The sequence below is a fragment of the Athene noctua genome, chromosome 5 (genome assembly GCF_965140245.1).
Source record: "Athene noctua chromosome 5, bAthNoc1.hap1.1, whole genome shotgun sequence".
Taxonomy (NCBI): domain Eukaryota; kingdom Metazoa; phylum Chordata; class Aves; order Strigiformes; family Strigidae; genus Athene; species Athene noctua.
The window spans coordinates 36458315-36480398 of NC_134041.1; the positions used below are offsets into that span (position 1 = coordinate 36458315).

At 43.1% G+C, this 22084-nt stretch overlaps 1 long non-coding RNA gene across 1 annotated transcript; it reads left to right on the forward strand.

Moving 5' to 3' along the window:
- Nucleotides 1-12620: 12620 nt before the first annotated feature.
- LOC141960873 (uncharacterized) lies at nt 12621-20123 on the forward strand. Its single transcript, XR_012633707.1, has 2 exons — nt 12621-16616; nt 17045-20123. It is a non-coding gene; the product is annotated as an uncharacterized LOC141960873 (long non-coding RNA).
- The last annotated feature ends 1961 nt before the right edge of the window (nt 20124-22084 follow it).

A 22084-nucleotide genomic window follows, 5' to 3' on the forward strand; every position in this document is an offset into this window, starting at 1 on the left:
TCCCAAAAACTGAGAGGATCTCTTCCCCTGGCTCACTCATAGAGGGGGGGAGACCCCTAACAAAAGCCGAGGCAGAAAACAGGTACCGGCCCGCCCCCACAAACAACGATACAAACACATTGTAAGCAGTCAGTAGCCAGTACAACAAAAAGACACCCTTTACACATTTTCCACCTACAACAAACATCAGCACTGGGATTGTACACTGGATATAAGGATTAATCCAGCCCCACCACGCAAGCAAGTGGGCCAGCATTGTAAACATTTTCTTATCAAACAATACAAATACAAGCGGAGAAAATTGCACCCAACAGGTTGCTCCAACACACTCTGGTCAGGGTCTGTCGTTTTTTGAGCCTTATTTCAACCCTCTTGTGCCCCACATTAGTGTGCCAAAAAACGCTGTGGTGGTTTAGGCCCTGCCAGGACCGGAGACCAAGATGCATGGTATGAATAACCCGGCTGGAGATCCCTTTCCACTGCTGGGGAAACTTATCCCTATTCTAGCTGAACCGGGACAGATGCACAAGATGACTGCTGTCAAGAATAACTTTCTAGAGGAATGTAGATTCAAAAAAGACCTCGTTACTTATTAGGCTGGCTAATTATTGCAAGAATTAGGTTGTATGCTCAGTTAATAGACCAGCCTTTTTGCTGGGCAACTGAGATGTGGATGTGGAAATGGTTACACATGTCAGATCTAGAACTAGTTTCTGAAACTAACATTGCTGAGGAGAGGGCTCCAAGGAGGAGGACAGCAGCGGGGGACCCTCCTGAAGGCATCAAAAACTCGCGGCAAAACCGCAAGACGGAAAGGCAGAAGCCCAGGGAAGAGGGAGAGCCTCAAGTCGCCCCCCGCCCCCGAGCAGGAAGGCGGAGCTGCTGCAAACGAGGGCAGCGGGGACTCAGAGTGGGCAGAGACTGAAGTGACAACGTCGCACACCCCCATGTAAAAGAGCAGCCCCTGGGGAGCGCAAGCAACCAGGAGCAGGGCAAACAGGGCATGGCCCGTCAGAAGGGTGAGGCGTGGCAGTTCACGCGGCAGTGCAAGCAGACAGGGTGCAGACGCTCTCCGGGTTCCTGAACTTATCCAAGCTAGCCCCTTTACAGTGCTCCACGAGTAGACCGAGCCATGGTCTCCACTCTCATCAAAACCACCGCCAGAAAGAACGTGGCGACCCGGACGGAGCTGCCACGCAAACATGCAGAGGTTCAGGTCTCGGGCTGCAGGGAGTGCCTGAGCCCGTCGGTCCTGCTGGAGGGCAGCAGGGACAGCACCTGTGTGCGCTGCCGTCAGCTGGGTGACCTGCTCAGCCTGGTGGCAGAACTCAGAGAAGAGGTCGAGAGATTAAGAAGTACGAGGGAGTGTGAATGGGAAATTGACTGGTGGAGTAACACCCCAGAACCCCTGAAGCAACAGGAGGTAATGGAAGCTCCAAACGAGGCAGGTAATCCCTCGTCCTCTTGCTATCAGGCAGAAGGAGGGGCCCTAAGAGACGAGGGAGGCTGGAAACAGCTCCCTGCTCGGGGAGGCAGGAAAATCCTCTCCCCACCTCCCTCACCCTCCATGGTGCCTCTTCACAATAGATTCAGGTCCCTGGAACTTTTGAACAAAGAAGAGAAGGAGGAAGAAAATGAGACAAAGGAAGAAGACCAAGGTCCACCAAGGCCAGGTCCCTTCAGACCAGGTGTTAAAACCAGCTCTGAAAAGAACCCCAGAAGAGTCATTGTAGTGGGTGACTCCACTCTAAGGGGTGTCAAAGGCCCCATATGCAGACCAGACCCGCTTCATAGGGAAGTGTGCTGCCTCCCTGGGGCCCGCGTCAAGGACCTCACAGCAACACTCCCTACCCTAGTGAGACCGAAGGATTACTACCCTCTCCTGGTTTTTCAAGTAGGTAGTGATGACATCACCAGGAGAAGGCCTAAAGCAATGAAGAGAGACTTCTGGTCCTTGGGAAAACTGCTTAAGGGGTCGGGGGCACAAATTGTGTTCTCCTCCATCCCTTTGGTTTGGGGGATGGATGAGGAAGATTACAGGAGAATTCAGCAGATGAATGGGTGGCTCCAAGACTGGTGTTACCATCAGGGCTTTGGATTCTTTAATCATGGGCTGCTATACAGGGCACCTGATCTTTTGACATTAGACGGGATGCACCTGTCCCAGAGAGGGAAGGGGATTTTGGGGCAGGAGTTAGCTGGGCTCATTGACAGAGCTTTAAACTAGATTTGAAGGGAGAAGGGGGCAAATCATTGGCCCATCTGAAGTGCATGTATACCAATGCACACAGCATGGGTAACAAACAGGAAGAGCTTGTAGCTATGATGAAACAGGAAAATTATGATGTTGTTGCTATTACAGAAACATGGTGGGATGCCTCCCATGACTGGAGTGTGCCAATTGATGGGTACAAGCTCTTTAGGAGGGACAGACAGGGAAGGAGAGGTGGTGGGGTGGCTCTGTATGTTGGGGACTGTTATGATTGCTTCAAGCACAGGTATAGTGAAGACAGGGTTGAGTGTCTTTGCATTAGAATCAGGGGGAAGGCCAACAGGGCAGATGTTGTAGTAGGAGTCTACTATAGGCTGCCCAACCAGGACAGAGAGGTGGACGAGATATTTTATAGGCACTTAGGTGAAACCTCACGATCGCTTGCCCTTGTTCTTGTGGGCGACTTTAACTTCCCAGACATCTGCTGGAAATACAACACGGCAGAACAAGACCAGTCCTGGAGATTCCTAGAATGTGTGGGAGACAACTTCCTGACCCAGCTGGTGAGTAAACCGACCAGAGAAGGTGCCCTGCTGGATCTTCTCTTTGTGAACAGAGAAGGGCTGGTGGACAACGTGGAGGTTGGAGGGTGACTAGGGCACAGCGATCATGAAATAGCAGAGTTCTCTATTCTTAGAGAGGTCAGGAGAGACCTAAGCAGGACTGACATCCTGGACTTCAGAAGGGCTGACTTGTATCAGGATTAGTGTGGCCAGCAGGGACAGGGAAGGGATCTTGCCCCTGTACTTGGCGCTGGTGAGACCGCACCTTGATGACTGTGTTCAGTTTTGGGCCCCTCACTACAAAAAGGACATAGAGTTACTCAAACATGTTCAGAGAAGGGCTACAAAGCTGGTCAAGGGTCTGGAACACATGTCCTATGAGGAACGGCTGAGGGAACTGGGATTGTTTAGTCTGGAGAAGAGGAGGCTGAGGGGAGACATCACCCTCTACAACTACCTGAAAGGAAGCTGCAGAGAGCTGAGGATGAGCCTCTTTAGCCTAGTAGAATGCGACAGGACAAGAGGGAATGGCCTCAAGTTGCACCAGGGAAAGTTCATACTAGATATTAGAAGCATTTCTTTCCAGAAGGGGTTGTTAGGCTTTGGAATGGGCTGCCCAGGGAGGTGGTGGAGTCCCCATCCCTGGAGGTGTTCAAGAGCAGGGTCAATTTAGAGCTTAAGGATATGCTGTAGGTGGGAACTGTGCTAGGTGAACGGTTGGACTAGATGATCTCCAGGTTCCTTTCTAACCTAGGTGATTCTGTGATTCTGTTATCTAAAGTTGACCAATTTGAGCAAATTTAAGGGCTTGACCTTTGTGCCCACCTTATCATGGGATAAAATCCTGTAATCTGGATCAAAGATACCTTTTCTAAATTGTTGTTTTGTTTTGTTTTGTTTTCCCCAGAGGGTTTCATATTTGTGATCTCCAGCAGTTCCTGTTTCTTAAAAACTAGGCAAAGTTACCTATATATTTTTAAAAATGGAATAAGAAATAGATTTTTAATCCAGATGAAGTAGTGTCAGGAAGATGCACCCGGAAGAGTGGAGAAAATCAGCCCTCCAAAGATCAGCGTTTGACATAGATTTAAAGATGTTAAATCTGTTCATGGCTACTCAGCCGTTTCATATGGAAAATCTCCAGGATTTACAAGCATACAGAGGGGATTTTGTTGTAAAAATATTAATGGACATTGACTCACAGCAACTAGAAACCAGAGAAAAATCATGGTTTTAACCTTATGGGCTACAAAATACACTGAACTGTTTTTTATAAGAGTGGAAGATAATTTTCCAACTCCAAAGTATTTAACAAAGCAATCATGTTGTTTTCTGCACTCTAAATAAATATTTAACTCCAGAATTATATCATTCAATACTTAAATGAGCTTTTAGGATTAATCCTTCAATTCACTTTATGTAAAATATGAGCTTGTACATGAGATTCTACTTTTTTAGCTGTTTCAGGGTTGATTACCATTAAAAGTTTTTTAGGAATTTGAAGACCTATTGGAAAATAATAGACTAAAAAAATTATGTGGATTTTCTTCACAAGCAATAGTTGCTACCTATTAAATAATAAACTAGGTTAAATTTAAAAATTAAGTAAACAGAATTTTTTATTAGTAAAGCCTAACAAGTGAAACACAATAAACCCAACACTTTCTAATTTTAGTAATATATAGAGCTAAAATTATGATGTGGCTTTAATGGTTACCCTCTTTGTTGTTAATAGATTTGCTGGGTGTTTAGCTACAGATTATTTATTTGATGATATATTTTCAGTGTTGCATGCCAGTAGTTGTATATCTACCTCTCCAAGTGTTTTGCTGATTAGGGATACCAATCAAACTCAGACACCAGAGTGAGAAGAGCAGGGTATTTTACTAGAAATAATAATATTACAGAATAATACAGAAAACATACAGTAAGAAAAGACAGAACAGAGTGCTTAAATAGGAAAATACCGTGTAATGCATCAAATCATTACTACCTGAGAAAGACAATAGTGATTAAGAAAGATACATCACCACTTGCATACTTTACCCTCATCCAGATCCGCAGTCGCTGGGAGCCCCGGTTACAGCAAGGATTTGGAGAACCTGTCCCGGCAAGTGGGAAATCCTACGCGGTGCATCCACCCGTAGGTGAGGCTTCCAAAGTCGCTGTGAGTGGGCCCAGCCTTATATACCAAAAATCAGCAAGCCAGAAGAGCTGGCACCTTTGTTTTAAGCGGAAATACCTGGTTTCAGTCTCACAATAGGTTCCCCCCAAAGCCTGGCCAGGGCTCAAGGAAGAAGCCAAAGGAGTTTCTCTGCTTATCTGATGGAATTATGTGCAAGGTCTCACATCAAGTGTTGGGGACAAACACCTGCTTCCATGATTCTGTTACTCTATTCACATACAAAGGAGGGGAAAGATACATTCAAAGTACCTACATCAGGTCACATAGGCAGACACCAGCTTCCATGACTCTTTTATTCTATTCACATACAAAGGAAGGGAAGGATACATTCAAGGTAGCTACATCCTCCATGCATATTTCATTAAGGATTACATTCTGGGTTAACAGTTTCAGTTCAGGGCCTGTTGCTCAGGCTTCAACACTTCCACCTTTTACATCAGGATAGGTGGTTTATTATAACTTAGTATAATACCTGTTGGCATAATGGTTCCCAGTTATGAAATATAAAGGATTCATCTATAGGTCAACTCCGACTTGGGCCTATTTTCCAAGCCTTAGCACTTAACTGAGAAACTGGAAGAGTAGAATTGGGTAAGACTTGTTTAAAGGACTCATTATAACATCATTTGGGTAACTAATGGCCACAGCAGTATCACCTGTACCCAAATGATCCAGGAAATTCACATGTTCAGCATTTGTTGGAGATTATAATATGGATGGCTTCAATCTCTGGGAAATCCTGTCAAAAGTTTATGGGGATATGAAATTCGAGTACCTTTCCTGTGAGGTTGCCGGCCTCATGGAGTGATATCCATTTAGACTGACTTTTTGACATGGAAGGACTTTGACTGTCACTAACTTGCAGTCTAAAAGCACAGTCAGCAGTCACAACTATATCCTGAAATATTTTCTTTCATAGACAGGTCCACAGTCTTTATCCTACCTGTTTTAAAATTCCGTATTCAATAATTTTTTAAAAAAAAAATAGCTTTCAAAGCACTGGTTCTTCAAGCAAAATACATTTTCCCTTAAGTATGACCAGAAAGGGATTATTCTAGTTTTGTAGCCATGCATATATTTCTCACTTTCAAATGTGTTTGATGCAGCAAATGTCATGTATAACACTTCATAAGAACAAAAAATCTAAGAAGACAGTGTATGAATTAACTGTTGTTGTTTGACCTCAGCTGGTAGCAAATCACCACATGGCCAGTTGTTTACTTGTGTCCCCACCCCTCTGGTGAAATAGAGGAGGGATAAAAGAAGAAATCTGTGGGTTGAATAATAATTAAAAAAAAATTGCTAGCAAAAGCAACAGTAATAATAGTAGTTCAAAACAGGTAAAATGCAGTAGTGACTCACCAAGCAGAGACTGGAACAGACCTCGTCCCCAGCAGTGATCTGACCACACCAGAGAAGCCCACCCAGCAAATCCAGAAACCGAAACCAAAAGAAACAACACCCATGAGAGAGCACCCGCCTGCCTATATGCTGAGCTTGATGTCACATGACATGGAATGGTCCAATGATCGATCAGGACCCGGCCCTTCAGCTGTGCTCCCTCTCAACCCAGGGAAAGATAACTCTATCCTGGCCAAAACCAGGACAGTCTCCACCCCTTGTTCCATACCATTGACATCATGCTCGGGTTCCAAATACATTCTAAGGAATCACCACCCTTTTAAATTTTTTTTTCCCCCAGGTTTCACAGATATAATTCCCTCACTCATTGGGCCATCTTCCAAAATGTCTACTGAGTTCATTTAGCCCATGATTTCAGGTTCCATCTATCATGGTAGTCTTTAAGGCTGGAGGAATGAGGTGGAGTTGGCTCAGTCAGTGGAGCAAAAGGCTTTGGATATGGCAGGAGGATGTTGTGAGGCACCAATTGCAATAACAGGGTTATTTGATAGTTCAATTCACAGGCTATTTTCACCCAAAATCAAATGTCCCTGAGGCACATGTTGGACTTCTCCATCCTCCTGCATTACCCACCAGGTGCACCCAGGTCCTTGGGCAACAGTGATCCCACCACATGTGTTTGAAAGTTCCACCCCCTGTATTTGTCTCAGTGTAGTTTTCAGCAATCCATTGTATCGCTCAATTTTCCCAGGGGCTGGTACATGGTAGGGAATGTGATATATCCCCTCAGTGACATGTTCTTTGGCCCAGGCATCTATGAGGTTGTTTTGGAAATGTGTCCCATTACCTGACTCAATCCTTTCTGGTGTGCCATGCTGCCATAAGACTTTCTCCTCAAGGCCTAAAATGGTGTTCTGGGCAGTGGCAAGGGGCACGGCATAAGTTTCCAACCACCCAGTGCCTGCTTCCACCATTGTAAGCACACAGTGTTTGCCATGCCTAGTTTGAGGGAGTGTGATAAAATCAATCTGCCAGGCCTCCCCATATTTATACTTTGACCATCATCCTCCATACCAAGTGGGCTTTAATCGTTTGGCTTGCTTGATCATAGCACATGACTCACATTCATGGATTACCTGTGCAATAACATACATGGTTAAGTCCACCCCTCTGTCATGAGCCCATATATAAGTTGCATCTCTTCCCTGATGGCCTGAGGAGTCATGGGCCCAGCAAGACAGAATTGTTCACCCTGATGTTGCCAGTCTGGATCTACCTGAGACACCTTGATCCACCTGTTGGTTGTTCTGATGTTCTTCAGTGGCCCGGCTCTTGGGTACATGAGCGTCTGCACGACGTACTGTCACAATCAGATTCTCTGCCCAAGCGGCAATATCTTGCCATAATTCAGCAGCCCAGACGGGTTTGCCTCTGCGCTGCCAGTTGCTCTGTTTCCACTACTGTAACCACCCTCACAGTTCATTTGCCACCATCCATGAGTCAGTGCAGAGACAGAGCACTGGCCACCTTTCTCACTCAGCGATATCCAAGGCCAGCTGGACGGTTTTCACCTCTTCAAACTGACTCGATTCACCTTCTCCTTCAGTAGCTTCAGGGACCCATTGTGTGAGGCTCCACACAGCTGCTTTCCACCTTCGATGTTTCCCCACAATGCAACAGGACCTGTTGGTAAATAGGGCACATCGCTTCTCATTATCCAGTTTATTATACGGTGGGGCCTCTTCAGCACATGCTACCTCTTCCTCTGGTGCCATTCCAAAATTTCTGACTTCTGTCCAATTTGTGATCACTTCCAATATTCCCAGACGGCTGGGGCTCCCTATTCAAGCCTGTTGTGTGATTAATGCGACCCATTTACTCCACGTGGCATCAGTTGCATGGTGTGTAGAGGGGACACTGCCTTTGAACACTCAGCCCAGCACTGGCAGTTGGGGAGCCAGGAGGAGCTGTGCTTCAGTCCTGATCACCTCTGAAGCAGCTCAAACCCCTTCATATGCTGCCAGTACCTCCTTTTCGGTTGGAGTGTAGCGGTTTTCTGATCCTCTGTATCCCCGACTTCAAAACCCTAGAGGTCAACCCCGAGTCTCCCTTGGTGCTCTCTGCCACAGACTCCAGGTAGGGCCATTCTTCCCGGCTGCAGCGTAGAGCACATTTTTAACATCTTGCCCTGTCTGACCTGGTCCAAGGGCTACTGTGTGAACTATTTCCTGCTTAATTTGTTCAAAATCCTGTCACTGCTCTGGACCCCATATAAAATCATTCTTTTTCTGAGTCACTTGATAGAGAGGGCTGACAATCTGACTGTAATTTGGAATATGCAATCTCCAGAAACCCACAACGCCCAAGAAAGCTCGTGTTTCCTCTCTGTTAGTTGGTGGGGACATAGCTGTTATTTTATTAATCACCTCCATTGGAATTTGACAACGTCCATCTTGCCATTTTACTCCTAAAAACTGGATCTCTTGTGCAGGCCCCATGACTATACTCTGCTTTATAGCAAACCCAGCTCTCAGAAGGATTTGGATTATTTTCTCCCCTTTCTCAAAAGCTTCTGCTGCTGTATTACCCCATACAATGATGTCATCAATGTACTTGGGGCTTCACCCTGTTCCAGTGCCGTCTGGATCAGTCCATGGCAAATAGTGGGGCTGTTTCCACCCCTGGGACAGTCAGTTCCAAGTGTATTGGACATCCCTCTACGTAAAAGCAAACTGTGGCCTGCATTCTGCTGCCAGAGGGATGGAGAAAAATGTGTTGGCAATATCAATTGTGGCGTATCACTTGGCCACCTTTGACTCTAGTTCATATTGATGTTCTAGCATGTCTGGCACTGCAGCACTCAGTGATGGCGTGACTTCATTCAGGCCACAATAGTCCACTGTCAATCTCCACTCTCCATTAGACTTTCGCACTGGCCATATGGGGCTGGTAAAGGGGCAGCATGTCTTGCTGATGACTCCTTGGCTCTCTAGCTGACAAACCAGTCTATGGATTGGGATTACAGAGTCTCAATTGGTGTGGTATTGCTGTCGGTGCACGGCTGTAGTGACAGTTGGCACCTGTTGTTCTTCAACCCTCAGCAGTCCCACAACAGAAGGATCTGGATCCTCTGATAGACCAGTTAACACAGACAGCTGTTTAATAGCACTCGGTAAGCATGGGCTATGCCCCAGCATGTTGCATGAGCTGTGCCTCTCTGGAATTACCTGGGAGACAACACACTTTTTCCAGATATTTTAATAGTTTTTCAGGATTCTGCACCTGTGCAGAAGTTCCAATACACTGGACTCAGCCCTTCAGCTGTGCTCCCTCTGAGCCCATGGAAAGTTAACTCTATCCTGGCCAAACCCAGGACAACTACTTGGAGTAAAATTATTTTCTTTTTAAGATCAAAGATTTTTTAAAAAATTATAATAGAGGATGGCCAAATATGATATTACCATCTGCAAGGAATTTATGACATTTTTTATCACTGTCTACTTTGAATATTTTGAGATACACTTGCCATAATCTTTTCTGAATTACTTATGTGGTGAGTAGAAAATTCAGTGCTTGCTGACACCTACCTTTCAAAAGAAGAGATGAATTGCTTAAGTTGTGATCCTTCATAGTGGATCATAATTGCCATCACAGCATATGATGTACACTAATGTACAATTATACTCAATACATGCATTTCTGTAGGACACTGCAAGTTACCTAAAATCTTAAGGATTTTACAGGAGAGTTAGCTTTTACTATTTATAATGGAATTTTTTCTCTGTCTTGAAAATACTTTACTGCTGCTGATATTGTACGCATTTCAAATAACCGATGTAAATGTATTATAATTATACTGATTTTTATATTTCATTTAACTGTCAAAACCTGAATGAAGCTTACAAAAAATGTGTATTACCTCCTGTCATAAATGATTATTATAACAATATTTTCTCATTAAAATATTATAGTTTTATATTACTATAGAAAAAGCTACATTTTACTAATTTTCTTTTTCTTTTGGCCAAAACAGAGGTTTGTTAGTGGAAAGAAGGTTTAATAAATTTTGAAAAGATGCCTGTCATACAGGAAAATTATCTGTAGTCATTAACAAATAGTCTTTTACAGAAGCCTGAAAATGCTGAATGGAAACTCTATAAAACTCTATGAAATTTGCTCCAGATGTGTGTAGCTCAGCACGTCTGCTCTTGCTCTCGATATGTCTTGTCTATTTTCCCGGTAACTTTATTTCAACTATCTGTGTAAACGTTGATTCTCTTGGTGTTTTCTTGTTATCATAAAACTCAATTAAAACAGAAGAAAACCTGCATTATAGTCCTGTAGGATGTAACAATAACCAATGTGCCTTCTGGAAATTTGGATATGAAAATTTGTTCGCCTTATTATTCAACATTCTTTGTCATATTAATGGAGCAATAATTCAATAAAGCACATAAGAAGAATTAGAGATGTCTGATTCTAAGATGATAAATATAAACTTTAAGTCAGATTCCTTTAATAATTTAAAATTTTAGCATTAAATGTATCTTATTTCTGAGCTCTGGCACTCCCTACTGCTTTATAGACATTCAATGTATCCTCACCCACCCTTTTTTCATTCTGGGAATAGTCCTGCATATACAGAGTGGTTGATAATGGCAAATGGACGATGTAGGCAGGCAACTCATTTTGCTACCTCAGGATGTGATTTATCTTACACTTAGGTGTTACTATAATTTGCCACTCTTTTCATGTGTTTCATCTTCATCTACCTAAAGTCTTCTTTCCTTAGATCACTCCCAGTGCTTATTTACCTGTAAGAGAAAGCTCACCGCAAAATAACAAGAAAAGATATATTCAGTAATAAATAAGGCCAGACGTCCTCTACTTCAGGCTCAACTATTATTGGCCTGCAAACTGTATGATATCAAATGCTGCAGAGGATGAAAGGACAACTGTCTTTTTCTTTGTTAGTTCTCTGTTCATATGAAGAAAGAAGGACATCAAAATTAGTGGAAAAACAGAAGGCAGAAAGTGCAGAAAGCCCACTGACAGCACATAACTATCTGTTTCGTGTAGTTCATTAAAGTGTTGGAAATATTTTAGATCAATTGACTAGCTGAGTACTGTACCAGTCTCATATTAAATAGTGTTAAAAGACATGAAAACATCCTTTATGCTCTTTATATTCCCAGTTGGTTAATATCTGTGGTTTAAGATGTACAAAATAGCTACAAAACCTGTGAATGGTATTGTTTCAAAGGAAATCGAATGGAAGGAATTACATTATGGTTAAGCCAGGTATTGAGTATAAATCCTCCACAAAGTCTGAACGCAGAGAATTGTCTCAGGTAGCCTTTGTAGCAAGGAAGCACCCATGCTACACAGATAAAAAGATGACATCTTGCATATTCAAATTGTCATGAAATTGGGTACATCAGAAACATCATTGGGTTGTACCCAGAGACCAAACAGAGTAAAAATGAAGGCTTTGTATTGGACTTCATCTGGGTTTGTATTAGTTTTTATATGGGACTCAATGCATTTCTTGCGAAAATTTAATTGTGCTGGATCTTTAGATTTTAAGACTGAAAACTAGGAAATTGCTAGCTTATTTAAATTTTTAATTTACGTGAACATAGCAAACTAAATCTGAAGACTGGCTGATCCTGCAAGCCAATGGAGCTGAGGTGATGCTATGAATGTTAATGAACATATGTTAAAAAAACTCAAGGATTTCCTCTGAGGCTTTGTGTAAAATGTTTTCTGAAGGTACTTTCTTAGACAAATTAATTATTGCAAGTTGATCTCTTTTCTTAATAGCAGATGATAAATTATATGTATCTTTGTGTTTTCTTTTACTCATTTTACACTAACAACACCATGTGCTATTTCCTATAGTACTTCTGTGGGTATGTATGCTGGGTCACAAACCTTCTGCGTCACTAACAATGTAAAAGTATGATCAGCATTTGGGTTAGAAGATTAATGACATCTAAATTAATGACACACTTGCGTTAGAAGACTAACAGCGTCTAGATTAACGATGGCTAAAAGCAAAAGAATTTGTGCTTGTTAGGGAAGAAACAGATAAGAAGGCATTCCTTAAAATAACAAAGCAGAAACTTATCTACCGGCTGCGCGCAGTTAGTAGTCCTTGTTGAAAGTGCTGAGAGGAACTAGTTTTTGAAACGAGCATGTGCTAGAGCAACACACGGATTTGGTGTTATTTTTAGAATGTACAAGAATATATAAGGACTTGTTTTTCTACTAAACTTGGGAGCTTGACTGTTAACCATATTGGTGTGTGTCTTGTCTCACAACCGCGTCCTGCAAATAAAGGGCTCCCTGCAACAACTAGGGCCCGAGCAGGGACTCTTAAAGTCGCTTAAATGTGGATCGCTTACATGCAGAAAGTCGCTTAAATGCGGAAAGTCGCTTAAATGCGGAAATTCGCTTTAAATGTGGATCGCTTAAATGTGGAAGACTCCAAAGCATCGCCGAAGGTGATACCAGGAGCTTGCAGGTGAGGAAGCAGAAGGGCACGGGACGAAATGCTGGAGCATGGAAACACTGCAGGTAAAACCGCTATGGAAAAAGACGTGGCACTAAGACTGTTGTTAAGTATCCTCTCTATAAGAGGCAAAGAAACAGCTCTTAGCAATCTTAAAAAGCTCACTGAGTGAGTGCATGGAGAACTTTTCTTTGAGATAATAAAAAGACAATATAATGAATGCTGTTAGAGAACACAGAGGGCGAGGATATATATTTTGAACCCCAGGAACAAGATTTATATGCTGGGCCTTTTGACTGTGATAATCTTTTAGACCATGACACTGTAAATCCTGAAAAATAATCTGGCCTGTGTCCTCCCTTAGCTGGGGATGATCCGTGGGTAAAAGTGAGGCGAGAAACCTTGGCACAAGGGGATATGGACATGGCGAGAAAGATTGTTGCTCCTGCAAGCTATGAGCCGGGACATCGGCCACGTTGGGAAGGACTGCATTTTTCTGTTATTAAAGATCTACAGAAAAGCATTAATGAGGATGGGCTGCAAAACTCATTTACAGCAGCTGTACCCGAGGTAGTCACTCATGGATATCAACTGGTCCCATGGAATTGGCTGGCACTTTTAAAATGGCATTCACGCCGGCACAGTACTCCATCTGGAAAACTGAGCGTGCAGATCTCTGTGCTCAGCATTTGTGCCCCCCCACCTGCAGGCACAAAGTTGGCGGCAGAAGCCTGGGGCCTCCCTGAGCCCCCCCTGCCGCTGAGCGGCCGCCTGCAGCTGAGCCCAGCACTGCACTCTCGGCCCACACCTACCCCCCCATCTCCCCCGCCAAAAGCGGCAGGTTTTTCACAGAGAAGGTGCAGACACTGTCTTGCAGCAATGGCTTTACATATTCTTAATGACGTTTTCATATTTGTAGTATTTGTCATTTTATGTTGTATCAGTAATAAGCGTAAGAGGCCTCTTTGTGTGGTTGTGTGATTGTTTTGCGTGCGTGAGACGCAGCCCAGCTGCAGAGTGCAGAGTTCTCTGACCCGCCAGGGAAGAGGCTGGGGAGGAACGAAACAGCAGCTGACGCTCCTTGGTGTGGAGGGTCCTAGTGCCTTCCCGCTGAGTCATCAGTGCTGCTGTTTGTTTGGACTCAGTGTTTTAAGTGTCAGAGGTGAAATAACTCCTCTAGCAGGAGGCAGTAATTCCGAGTTCATTGTTGTCTTGAATTTAGGTGCATACTCTGCGGGGAGAGTGCACCTCTGTACCATCTGCCTGACAGAAATATTGTCAAAAGATCATCTACAATCATACATGAGTTGTTTGTTTTACCAGGGGTCATAGATGCTGATTATGAAGGGGAAATAAGAATTATGGCCTGTACTCCTGTGTTTAGTAACACAAAGATCAAAAAAATGCTCAGCTTGCTTATTTTACTGCAGTTCCCCTTAATACCATGCCAAGAAGCCGCAGTGACTCAGGATTTGGATCAGCAGGCACCCCTTAAATATTTTGGGCTCAGATAGTGACACAAGGTTGACGTCTGGTAAAATATACTCTCACTAAAGCTAAAGAACCTGTTGAGCTGACAGGCATTTTAGATGCTAGTGTGGATGTCACCATAATATCTGTAAGCAGATTGACTGTTAGCTTGGGTAACTCAAATGCTTTTTGGGGGTTAGTGGTCATGCTGTAGCAATTTAAAGCAAGGATCTCATTCATGTAAGGGGCCCAGAAAACTGGGTAGCAAATATTCATCCATTTACATTGGAAACCCCTATTACATTTTGGAGTCGTGACTATATGGCTTGATGGGGAACTCAAAAGGGATCAAATTTGTCTTAATCACCACTGCAGCACAATCCACCCTGAAACTAACCTGGAAAACGGAATCACCTGTGTGGGTGGGTCAGTGGCCCTTGCCAAAGGAAAAGTTGTGCAACCTTAATGATTTAGTTCAGGAATAGTTAACTGCAAGACACATCGTACCTACTATCAGTCCTTAGAACTCTCCAATGTTTCTTGTTTTAAAGAAAAGTGGTAAATAGTGACTTTTACATGATCTCTGACACATTAATGATGCCATAGAGGATAAGGGTACTTTACAACCATGAATGCCCTCTCCAACAATGATTACCTGAAACTGGCACCTTGTAATAATTGATCTAAAGGATTGCACTTTTTTACTATTCCCTTGCATCTGGATGATGCACCTAAATTTGCCTTTTCTGTTCCCACTATTAATGTTAGTGAACCTGCAAAATGGTACCACTGGGCTGTTTTACCATAAGACATAAAAAAGTCCCACCGGGTCCCCCAGGCTGTTATATATCATTATATGGATGACATCCTTATTGCAGCAGAAACACAGGAGATCGTGGAAAAAGTTCTTGTTTTAACCAAAGACTCGGTATCTCAAATGGTGTTGCAAATAGCACTTGAAAAGGTACAGAGATCATCACCAGGCAGTACCTGGGCTGGACAATTTGTGAACAGATTATTGTCCTGCAACAGGTTAAACAAAACAGATGTTAAGACTTTAAAAGATTTACGGAGATTTTTAGGAGCCATAAATTGGATATGGTTATTGTTGGGCCTAACTGATGATGACCTGCATAGCTTGTTTGATATTTTATGAAGAGATCCTTCACTGACATCACCCCGAGTACATACAGAGAAATTGAAACGAGATTTCCACTGTACAGTTAACGCCATCTCAAACAGACAAGCTTCATGAGTATACGTCACATCACAGGTATAATGCATTCCCCCATGGGACAAGCCATCATGGAAAGAACTCACCAAAACTTGAAAGTGCTTTTACAAAAAACAAAAAGGGGAGAGATCTTGGCTCCAGGTCAGCCATATGCTCTGCTGTTTCAGTGGGATTGAAACACTTAGTGAATCTCTTGTTATTATTGAATGGACCTTTTTTGTCACATCAACTGCACAAGAAGGTCACTACTTGTCCAGAAATGTTTGCCAAACTGATTATGAAAGGTAGGCAGCGCCTACTATCACATGCTGGTCAGGAACCTCTGTGTGTCACTGTTATGGTTACTATGCACATGTTACAGTGGCTAATACAAATGTCTTCAAGCAAGCACAGCTTTCACGTTTCCACCAGAATGCCAGAACAATACGAAAACAGTTTTCTTTACCAAGGCATCAGGCTAAAAAATCATTGTGACTCACCCTGAATACCAGAAAGACTCCATCTCTTCAACAGTGAAGTGGTGTCGGCCCTTGGGGACTCATCTGCTCAGAATTAATCCAATCTGATGTCACTTGGCTGTATTTGAAATGATAAAATATGTACATGTGTCTGTTAACACCTTTTCTGGAGCACTATTTGCATCCTGCCATACAGTGATCTGACTGGCATTCCCCACTCACCAGCCAGACAGGCCATTTTGGAGTGTACGCATGGCACACTAAAACATCTGTTACAACAACAAAAAGGGGGAGATGCACAGTATCGATCTACACCTCACAAAAGGCTAAATAAGGCATTATATGTCATGAACCTTTTAAGCATTCCCCTGTCTCACAGGTGCCACCAATATTGCGTCATTTCTCATCACAGATACCAGATCAACAAGAAGTCCAAAGCAAAGCTCGAGTTTTAAGAATAAACCTAGGAAGGGGTAACTGGGAAGGACCATTTCCTTTAATAACCTGGGGAAGAGGTTATGCTTGTGTCTTCACAGGTCACAGTCCCTGGTGATTACTGGCAAGGTGTGTGCAACCACACCTGAGGCGTGAGAGGCAGCCAGCACTCAGGATCCAGCTGTGAGTGTTGTGGATGCCCCTGTGCTGACAGTTTGTGATCTCTTCAACTGATCATTTAAGCAGAATGTACTGGTAATGTTTGCTATTGCAACGGGACAAAATACACTACAGTTGCCAGCTCTTCAAAGAGAAAATGATAACAGCAATTATAACTCCTTAATGAAATATATAGGCTTACTAGTCACTAGTGAAAGATGTAGTTTAGATGAAATGTAGTTATTAATAAGGATGAAATGCCATAAGAATATGTGTATTCAACTTTCTTTGTTTAGCAATATTAAGAATTAAGAGCTCAAGTGTTTAAGCTTATTAGAAACTCCCTTGGTTTTTCCCCCTGAGTGGTGGCCAGGTTCGGGGTGGAACCCAAGAGGAGGGTGGAATGAGATGTTCCCGCTCAAATTGCCAATTATTTTGGCCTGTTGATTTAGAGGCTGGACCTGCTTGCAGCGATGTTGGATGCCTCACCTACGGATGGATGTATCGCTCAGGATTTCCTGCGTGCAGGAAGAGCACTCTAAATTCTCGCTGCATCCAGGGTTCCCCAGCAATTGCGGATCTGAATGTTAGTACCTCATTAAATAAGTGTGCTACTCCGTGCACACTTTCCTTACTGTTTATTTTTGTACTATTTAGTCATATCCCTTAATTATGGGTTGTGAAATTAGCCTACTCTTTTTAACTAGTAATTGTAACTGCTGTATTGTTTTTAGTCTTCTGTGGAACTATTCTAAGTATTCTATGTTTTTGAAGTTTGTCTAACCCTTAATTGATACAGCTCTCAAACAAGTCTTGCAGGTGCCGCTGCAAAACAAAGAAAAGTGAGATCTGGGAGACATCGGCCTTACACAGCCTCAGACAAACAGCTAAGCTTTGATGAAGAACAGGCCTCAGAAGATAGATAAGAAACTGCTGAGTTGTGTCAAGGTGGCAGGGAAAAATCAATCAGGACAACAGGCATTTTGCCTGGGCTTAGCAACTGCTGCCGACCCATCTCAGACCTGTTCGATTGGAGTTAGAGCTGAGAGGCTCTCTTCCTCCAGTAGCTGGGAAGAGCATGCAAGATCAGGCCTGGGGATGTATACAGTTTGGTGGACAAAAAGCCTATCTGACTAGCCATCATGGTTGGTACAATCAGACAGTCTGGCTGGAATGGCAAAACGTGACTCCTTCAGCAGTACTGGTAAATGACATTTGGTTTTGTAGTGATGCTTATACGATGGGTTTACACCTTGAAGAAGGAAGAATATTTAATAATGATTTGGCTAAAAGGTTACCAATTACTGGATGGTTAAAGGATCTGTTTTTACACGGAATAACAGTTTAAAATGTCATTATAATCCTTTTAATGATGTTAAGCTGATGTGTGGAAGTATTTTATGAGAATGATGGACTGAGCAATAAAAGGGGTCTGGATTGCTCAAAAACAAAAAGGGAGATTTGTGGAATGGCTGGAAAACAACGGATGTATTATGAGCGATCCAGACCAAGTGGCCTCACTGTAACAACAGGCTGTAGCTGTTCTGAAGAACACCTGCAAGGCCAAGGGGCTGAGAAACTGCGTGCATAGCAAAATGATAATGAAGCTGGACTGCGGAAACCAGGATGTTTTTTCTGGCAGGAGAACGGCTTGTGGACACCACATCGGGACCAATCATAGAGGGTAAAAGGGCACATGGACAAGTAGCTTTAGCCTATGAGCAATCAAGTAGCTGTGCATGTACTTTATGGTAGTCTATAAATTGCTGTGTATCCTTTAATAAAATGGAATTTGGAGTCCTGGAGAGATTGTCACTGCATCTCTCTTAGCCCCAGGAGTAGGGGTTGTAAAAGTTCTATCCATCTTGAACAAAGTAGCCTGTTGGAGTGTAAAACAATTTAACTTAACATCTAATATAATAAGTAATTTGTTGACAGATGTAATAGTGTAAGGCATGCTGTTTTGCAGAATAAAGCGACTACAGATTTTTGTTACTGTCACAAGGACATGGATGTGAAGAATTTGAGGGTATGTAATCTATGAATCTTTCTGATCACTCTCAATTTATATTTAGGCAGTATTAGTAATTGCAAGATAATAGGCATAGCGGGATTATCGGAATGCTGTCTTTTTCTTCTCTTGAAATGTTGTCTGTCTTGTGTAGTAAATAGCCTAGAGACGTTAATAAAAAGAAAAGGGGGAACTGTGGGTGCGTATGCCGGGTCGCGAACCTTCTGCGTCACTGACAATGTAGAAGTATGATCAGCATTTGGGTTAGAAGATCAATGACGTCTAAATTAATGACACACTTGTGTTAGAAGACTAACAGCGTCTAGATTAACGACTAAAAGCAAAAGAATTTGTGCTTGTTAGGGAAGAAACAGATAAGAAGGCATTCCTTAAAATAACAAAGCAGAAACTTATCTACCGGCTGCGCGCAGTTAGTAGTCCTTGTTGAAAGTGCTGAGAGGAACTAGTTTTTGAAACGAGCATGCGCTAGAGCAACACACGGATTTGCTGTTATTTTTAGAATGTACAAGAACATATAAGGACTTGTTTTTCTACTAAACTTGGGAGCTTGACTGTTAACCATATTGGTGTGTGTCTTGTCTCACAACTGCATCCTGCAAATAAAGGGCTCCCTGCAACATACTTCATTTATAGTTTTCATCTGGCTGAGTTGGCACTATGCCTCATTTTGAGGCAATGATACTTTATTTCCTTCTTTTATTTGTGTTCATATTGCATTCATAATTGTTAGTGCCATGTTCCTCTTCAAGTTTCTGGAGATACAGACAGAAAAGCTATGCTGCCTGACTTAAGCATTCAGGCTTAATTCAGAAGTCTTTCAGTAAATTGGGGTTGATATTTTTAACTGAGAAATCCTTGTAAAATTAGATCAATTTCAGCCTCTTTTGCCACCATTTTACTCTTAAGTACTTGATTAATTTTTAGTCTGTGCTTTTTGTTCACTGATATATAATTTATCTAAAATTGTCTATTAAACTATCATTAAGATACCTGTTTTCTGTGTGAAACTGGAAAAGTCTTCAATTAGGGATTTATTTAATTTTCTATATGATTCTGAAATTAGGGATTAAGTGTAATCAACATTTTGAACCATTCTTAATGAGATGGGTATTTCACTGGATGTTGAAAACCTGACACTGAAGAACTATGAGGTCCTGAGGAGCAATTATTAAATCAGTAAGACATTTAATGTCAAAGGTTCAGAAACTTGTCCTCACTGTACTTGAATTATGCAAATTTAATTATTTACATTGCATTACTTAAAGAAATCAATGAGATATTTGAAGGGAAGGATTATTGAAAACATCTTTTCCCCATATAACAAGATTTCAATGATGTAAAACGGAATTTGAATGTTATGTATTTTTTTGCGATAATATGTACATTAAAAGAGGGTTGCGATATGTATTTCTGGATGACAAATATTTGCTCTGTATACTGAAAGAAATATCATCAAGATATGATGCTCTGATCTGAATTAAAGGACTGTTGGAAGTTGATGGCACCTGGTGGTGATATACCACAGGGCATGGTTCCCAGACTAGAGAGGAGAAACATCCCCAGCACATCAGGTGCCTTGAACTGGACAGAGACCTGTGTGGGAAGATGATCTGATGGGTCTCCAGGTAATGAACAGTGCCTCTGCCAGTAGCAGGGTAGAATGAAAAACTGTCCCCCACACCATACTAGAAGGGTATTATTCCTAACTTCCTAAGGAACTAAGGAAGACTGTAGTTAACTGGATCTCTGTGCTGGTTTAAACCCTGCCGGGACTGGAGACCATGTTGCCATTGTCCCTCCCCCACCCTCGGACACAAGTAAGGCACAAACCCCCGGGGTTGAAATAAGAAGAAATTTAATACAAAAGTGTAATAAAAAATATGAACAACAACAGTAGCCATTATAACAGTAAACAGTAAAAACAGTGAACAAGACAAAAGATATACAGAGAAATACTGCAATGGTTACAGACAGCCCCCGGAACTGACGTTAGCATGGTATGAAGAACCTGGCTGAAGATGCCTTCCCCCCATCTGCTGGGGAAAACTTAACCCTATCCTAGCTGAGCCAGGACATAATCCACTCCTTTATTCTATACCATCTGCGTCATGTCCAGCTGCCATTTAGCAGTTAACAATAACAAAATAACAACTTACAAAGGCACAGCATAATTCATGGTATGTTCTCACCCAGAATCAAGTCCCCCTGTGGTACGCATCGGACCTCTCCATTGTTCTGCATCACCCACCAGGTGCACCCAGGTCCTTGGGCAAAAGCAATCCCGTGGATGGGTTTGCCTTTACCTTTGCCTGGTGCGGGACTAAACCAGACCATTTTTCCCAATATATTCCTCATGCGCACCACAGGGACTTTATCCCCATCTACAGCACGTGGAGGTTTTGACTGAGCCAGGCCAGCTCGACTGGCAGATCCTCTTGTGTTGACGAGCCAGGTGGCCTTTGCTATATGCATGTCCCAGTCTTTGAAGGTCTCACCTCCCAGTGCTTTCAATGTGGTTTTTATAAATCCATTGTAGTGCTCAGTCTTCCCAGAGGCTGGTGCGTGGTGGGGATATGGTAGACGCACTCAATGCCGTGTTTTTCTGCCCAGGCATTTATGAGGTTGTTTCGGAAGTGGGTCCCGTTGTCTGACTCAATTCTCTCTGGGGTGCCGTGTCGCCACAGGACTTGGGTTTCAAGGCCCAGGATGGTGTTTCGGGCGCTGGCGTGGGGTGTTGGGTAAGCTTCCAACCATCCAGTGGTTACTTCCACCATTGCGACTACATGGCGCTTCCTTTGGAGGGTCTGTGGCAGTGTGATGTAGTCGACCTGCCAGGCCTCTCCATATCTATATTTCAGCCATCGCTCTCCATTTCTCTGGGGCTTCACCCGCTTGGCATGTTTGACTGCAGCACGCATCTCACATCCGGGGATGATCTCTGCAATGGTGTCAATGGTGAGGTACACCTCTCCATCTCGAGCCCACTTGTATGTGGCATCTCTACCTTGGTGGCCCGAGGTCTCATGGGCCCACCAAGCTATGAACAGTTCACCTTTGCGCTGCCAGTCCAAGTCCACCTGAGCCATTCTAATCTTAGTAGGTTGGTCTGCCTGCTGGTTGTGTCGATGTTCATCAGTGGCCTGACTCTTGGGTACATGGATATCCACATGGCGCATCTTCACAACAACGCTTTCCACTGTATTGGGTCTGGCTGAACTGGAATCGGTTTTCCCCTATAGCAGCCCTCACAGTGCTGTGGTTTATGCTGGGAGCTGGCAGGGTGTTGATAGCACCCTGGTATTGTGGCTGCTAATGAGCAGTGCTTACACAGCACCAAGGCTCTTTCTGATATTTCCCTCAGTGGGACGGGGTGGGCAAGATCTTGGGAGGGGACACAGCCAGGACAGCTGACCCAAGCCGACCAAAGGGATATTCCATACCATATGACGTCTGCTCAGTA